Source organism: Chlorocebus sabaeus, chromosome 12 (genome assembly GCF_047675955.1).
Source record: "Chlorocebus sabaeus isolate Y175 chromosome 12, mChlSab1.0.hap1, whole genome shotgun sequence".
Lineage (NCBI taxonomy): Eukaryota > Metazoa > Chordata > Mammalia > Primates > Cercopithecidae > Chlorocebus > Chlorocebus sabaeus.
This window is the reverse complement of record NC_132915.1, coordinates 99,360,273-99,366,022: the sequence shown is the minus strand read 5'-3', so window position 1 is coordinate 99,366,022 and position 5,750 is coordinate 99,360,273.

The window sequence follows — 5,750 nt, the reverse complement described above, 5'->3', positions numbered from 1 at the left end:
ACTGCGGTCTCCCCTCGGCCTGGAGCCGCGGCCTCCCGCACCCGCCTGGGAGGCCCGGGAAGGCAGGCCTGGGGCAGAGTTGCAAGAGCCTTCGGCCGTTTCCCATCGAGCTCCGCCTTCGGCCCGGGCTCTGCACAGCGGACTGCAGGCGGCCGCGCAAGCCTCCTGGGTATCTGGCTGAGCCTGAGAAGCGAGACCGGCGAGAGCTGGGACTCCAGGGGAGGGGGGCCAGCCAGCATATCCACGCTCCAAGCCCGCTAGGGCCCAGTCTGCAGCCCAGCGTGTAGTTTCTCGCTCTTCCCTTTCTCTCCCCAGCCTGGAAGAGTGGGGGCGAGCATGGCTTTAGGAACTCAGAAAGGCCAGGGTTCGAGTTCTAGCTCTGCCATTTACATGCACTGTAAACTTAGACAGTGACTTCTCCTCCCTTAGCCTGTTTCTGACCTTTATAATAGGAGACAAGAAGCTCTCCTCCGCATGGATGTGTTGAATGAAAGAGACTGTGGATGTAAAATGCCTGGACCATAGTAGGCACTTAGCAAATTATTTCATCACCCCCTCTCCTTTTCCATGAAAAACTTTCTCACTCCAAGATACATTCAATATCAGTGAGGTTCTTAAAAGCCACAGGCCCATTCTCTGCCCACTGGGCACACCTTGTCTCAGACCCCGCTGATGGCGCCAGTCCTCCTTATCCGCCTGGCTGCACCACCTCACCAGGTGCCAACAACCTAGCGTGCTGGGTAAATCCCAACTGCCACCCCCAGCCTCCAGGCTTCATGCTCACCCTAGAGTCTCCTGGGGACTGGAGGGAAATGCCCAGGTGTCTGGTGGGGAGGGATTTAGGAAATAAAATGATTGTAGACAAAAACTGAATAAACACATCAGTTACAGAGTCTCATCTGGGTCTGCTTCGGAGGCAGGCTTGGCTCTGTCTAATAGGGACAAGGCAGGTGTCAGTCTGAAATGACTTGTTGCCAGGACAGGTAAGGGGATAGTCAGAACCTGCGGTTTACCTCACAGGGTACAGAGTTGAGGATGAAATCATGTTTTTCGCGTGCGTAACTTTCACACACAAATATATGTGTGCACAAATATATGTATGCGTGTAATGCCCAAGCACATGAACTTGTGTTCATGTGTGCAAATATACATGTTCATCTCTGTTGGCAAAAACACAGCGAGCACGAATTTTATCTCTGTTGGCAAAATCACAGCCAGCACCACTATAGCGCTAGGGTCTTACACATGCGCATCAGGTGTAAGTGTCCAGAGCGGGGAAGAAGGATGCAACTGCAAAATGGTAAATTGCACGTTATACCTGCACTTGCGTGCTCAGGCGATTCTACTTAAATCACTGCAAGTGCTCCTACGAGGTCGTTTTGCATATTGGAAAAAACTTGAAGTTACAATTATATGTGTATGTGCTGCATGTGTACAGATGCCCCAACGCGAGGGAAGGACCACTAAACCCAAAGACGCGCGTGCCCGTGTGTTCACACAGACGTGTGCTTCGGCGCCTGCACATGGCCGGGGCGCAGGCACGCGGACGCCTACACGGATACATAGGCATGTTTTATTGACGCATCTGGGGCACTTTCTTTCAAAGAAAGTAAGGAATGAAAATCCAATCTAAGAGTCACCAGGGTTCATCTGGAGGTCGCCCAAGGGGTAGAAAAAATTTGTAACGACGCTAGAGTGTTTGTCCTTGGTGTAACTCCGCTCCCGGGAGGGCTGGATACAATACGTTTTGAAAGCTCGAGGGGCTGCCTTAGGATCTGGGGGCGGGGGGTGGGGTACTCAGCAACTCTTGTCGCGGGCTGCTCAAGAAACGTGGAAACACACTGTGCGACTTTCCACTCCCCCGTACACGCGATTCCGTCGCCACCTCTCGGACCAGCAGCCCACGTCCAACGCTGGGCCGACCCCAGATACTCAGGCAGTCGGTATTCCCGCCCGGTTCGCTTGTCTATTCATCCCTCTGCATCAGGCTGGGACGCGCTCCGTCTTTAAGAGGCTCAAACGCATCTCCTGCCGCGGGGCGGGATCTGGGCGCCTGGGCCCCGGGGTCCAGAGGCTGGTAACTTTGCTAATCTCCCCCAGAGGCGGGGAACGTCACGCAACCGCTGAACCCTGTCCGCGGAGACTAAACAAGGAGAGGAACAGGCTGTAAACACACATCCTGACACGTGAGTGACATTTACGCGGTGCGAGAAGCTGCAGCCAAGGGAAAGGCAGGGGGTGGGGGGAGCGGGCACCGACAGGTAAGGAACCTTCGCAGGCGCCGGAAACGGCAGCCCCTGGACCTCCCCCTGTCCCCGAAAGTGGCAACGAATCCCTAAGTCCCCCGAACCTGCCTTCTGTGGGAGGTGACAGGTGAACGGAATTTAGGTCTGGCCACTCTCGCCGCTGCCTACCTCCCCACCATCTGCTTCCTCGCAGACAAGCAGACCCGGCGCATAATGAGGTAGCAGCCTCCAGCCGGCCACCGTGACTAACTCAGAACAAAAGCGCTCCCTCCACGCCTCCTCCAACAAAGGGGCCACCAGCCCCGGCGCTCCCCGAAGGCTGCGGGGCTCCCGGCTGCCGGCTGCGGAGCTGCCGCGCGCAAACTTCCCGGGGTTCCCGGGGCTGCTGGCGCCACGGAGCCGGGGCCGCGAAGGGAGGAAGCGCAAGCCGCGCGGAGAAAGTGAGGCCAGACCGGGCGGGGGAGAAGGGAGGGAGCCGGGCGGCCGCGGAAGGAGGGTGATTGATCAGTGCGCGGTTCCCGGCGCTCTGTCCCGTTATTAGAGGCGGCCAAAGCAGGGCCACGCAATAACCTCAGAATCGCCAACTAATTGACGCTGCAGGCAACTACTTCATTGTGCGCGCTGGTTTTATGTCTTCATAGCCGGTGATTGACAAGGTGTAATTAGTCATCTCACTCGGTGATAAACATGGGCACCCTCCTCCCGCGGCATCAGGCCGTGTGTACCAGCAGAGGAAGCGATAGTTGACGCTGATATACCATTAAATCAAAATGAAGACGTTCAGAAGTGTGTGTTTGCTGTGACGCTGTGATGGTTTATTTCTCAAATACGGCACCAACAGATTTACTTGATTTGCAAGTTAACTACAACATTAACTGGTTTTATTTATTTTGCCTCTTCCTTCCTCTTCCTAGGCAGGGATGTTGCTCTTGGAGAATGTGAAGACAGTTTGCTTCTTGACAAGCGAGCGAGCGGGCGCCCAGATTTTTGCAGCCTTTCCGAGTCTCCCCCGAGGGAGAGGCGGCAGAGAAAACGCCGGATTTGGGAGCCACCAGGGAAGGATCCGCGCAGGGGAGCCGCCCTCCTTGGCCCCAGACCCGCCTGCCTGGGGCCCCCTTTGCTCACTGCCAATGTATGGTCTGAAGCTCTGAGGATTGTGCTAGGGACTGGGGTCGGGGGGAAGCCTCTTGAATAATAACTGCAAAGAAGAAAGAGGCGAGAATGTCCCCCTAACCTTGAAGCAGAAAGGACTGTGCTCTTAAAGCTGTTGGCTGCAGTCACAGGGCCAGTTGCCCGCCTCTATTCCCAGAGTGAAGTGTAGCATCTTCTGTCCTCCTGGCTTGCTTGCACCATTCAGCAAATTATACTCCTTCCTCACCAAAGTGGAAATGCTCAGGGCTGTGTGTGTGTGTGTGTGTGTGTGTGTGTGTGTGTGTGTGTGTTCCCTCTACACTGAGGCTGCTGTTAGAGATGTTACCGATTTAAACCTTCCAGAAACCTGGAGGTTTACATTTTGTAAAGGGAGGGGACAATCCTAGTCTGTCTCAACCCCAATTCTAGTTAGAGTGGCAGGGACTGAACAAAGCCACCAACATGCAAAAGTCCATCTCCCGAGTATCATACATTCCCCCAGGAACCCCCCAGTGGGATATGCTTCCTGCACTTTCCCCTTCTCTCTAACCTCTGTCTCCTGTTTGTAAGGCAGAGGAAGGGTGATTCCTTGCCACTGCACAGGAATGCGGTTATCTCCAAGAAAGGGTGGGGTGAGGCTGAGTCACAGGGAGAGCAGAAAAGCCCTGTATCTTCAATGAGGACCCCCCCCACACACCTTTCCCAGGCTTGTGGGCCTCATTCAGCAAAGCAGGGAGTGTTTTATATTGATGTGAGAGGCTGTCAGTCAGCAGCAAATCAGTTCAGGCATAGCTATCTCCTTCTTTATGAAATCAGCTCATTGCCTTGGTCACACTATACAGAAAATCTGCTTATCACTGCTATCGACAATAAAAATTAGTGGAGCCTTAGTTGTTTCCGAAGAGGAACCCCGTGTCTGTGACACTAGAATAGATAAGTAGCTTGGCCTGTTGCAGGCAGAGGGGAGCCCAATTCCTCCTCCTCTTCTCCCTGCAGCAATCTGAACAATTCTGAAACCGCCTCCCTGGGCGTCAGCTGAGCAGGTTGGGGAACTAACCAGGGCTCTCTCTCTAGGGCCCTGTTAAATGCACTGAACTTAAAATGAAACACGAAGTGTGAATTTCAGGTTTGAACATGATGCATCAGGAAACGTGGAGGTTGGCAGCCCTTTTCCTCCCTCCTGCTTTTCGGTAGCAGGTATTAATATTGTATTAAATGTTATGAGAAAGTAAAGGCTGTGGAGAGGAATGTGCTCAGATGCAATTTTGTCAAGGTTTTTATCTGTGATTATGATTCCAGATGTAGAAACTCCCGGAGGAGGGAAATGAGGGGCTGCTGGCATGTGACATGTGTTTTAAGGTGTTTGGCAGTGTTTCTCAAAGTGGTGACAAAATGTTCAATTTTATTACAAGGAATTGGTAAAAGAAATATGAATACTAGGTCAGAGATTGTTCACCTCAGCAAAAGGATTTACCATTATTGATTAGGGTGGGGAAAGTTTGTATCTAGGCCCTGCTTAAATCACATTGTCAACAGTATAAATCTGTCAGATCAGATTTTTCTTAAAGAACAATTGTAACAAAATACACTATAGCTAATTGCATCCCCTCACGGCTAATTTCCACGCAAGGATGTAAATTTCCCTGGAAGCAAAACCAAAAAAAGAGTAAATGTTGCAAAAGATGCCAATTTTTCCCCAACTGGTATAACTACAGTCATTTATTGACAGTCATTTCTTTTTAATCTAGCCCAGAGTAATATCCAGTCCTGGAAGGGTTATTTTGCTAACCTGGTTGCTCTGCAAGCCTTTCAGGTTGAAGCACACACACACACACACACACAAAACAAAAAACAAAAAAACCAAAACCAAACAAACAAACAAAACCCCGCAACAAATTTTCTCACAGAGGAAACCACATTTTGCTTAAAGGAGAATCCAAAAGATTTTGTATAGAAAAAGTGGGGACGGGGGTAGAAGAGGAAGCAGATGAACTCTTGACTGGCTGACAACTCATATTTCCAAGCACTTGAGACCAAGCATTTTTCCTATCACAGCCCTTCTTCATTCAAAGGCACCTCTGCCATCCTTTTCTGACAGCAGGACACTTCTAAACTCCATTTCTAAGCACAGGTTTCCCCATAAACCTTTTATGAGCTTCCCATACACTAACACCAATCGACTGGATTGCCCAGCCAGCACTGACTAGACAGGAGGTGGGTTTGGTAAACATCTCTACATAACAAAAAGGAGTTTTTAGCTAAAGATGCTGGACTTGGCTCCTCCTTGGCTTCTCAATCAGAGGACGAGGGTCTCTACCCACTTGCTTGAGCCACTGCTTTACAGATCACCCCATGTCTAGCACACCCATTCAG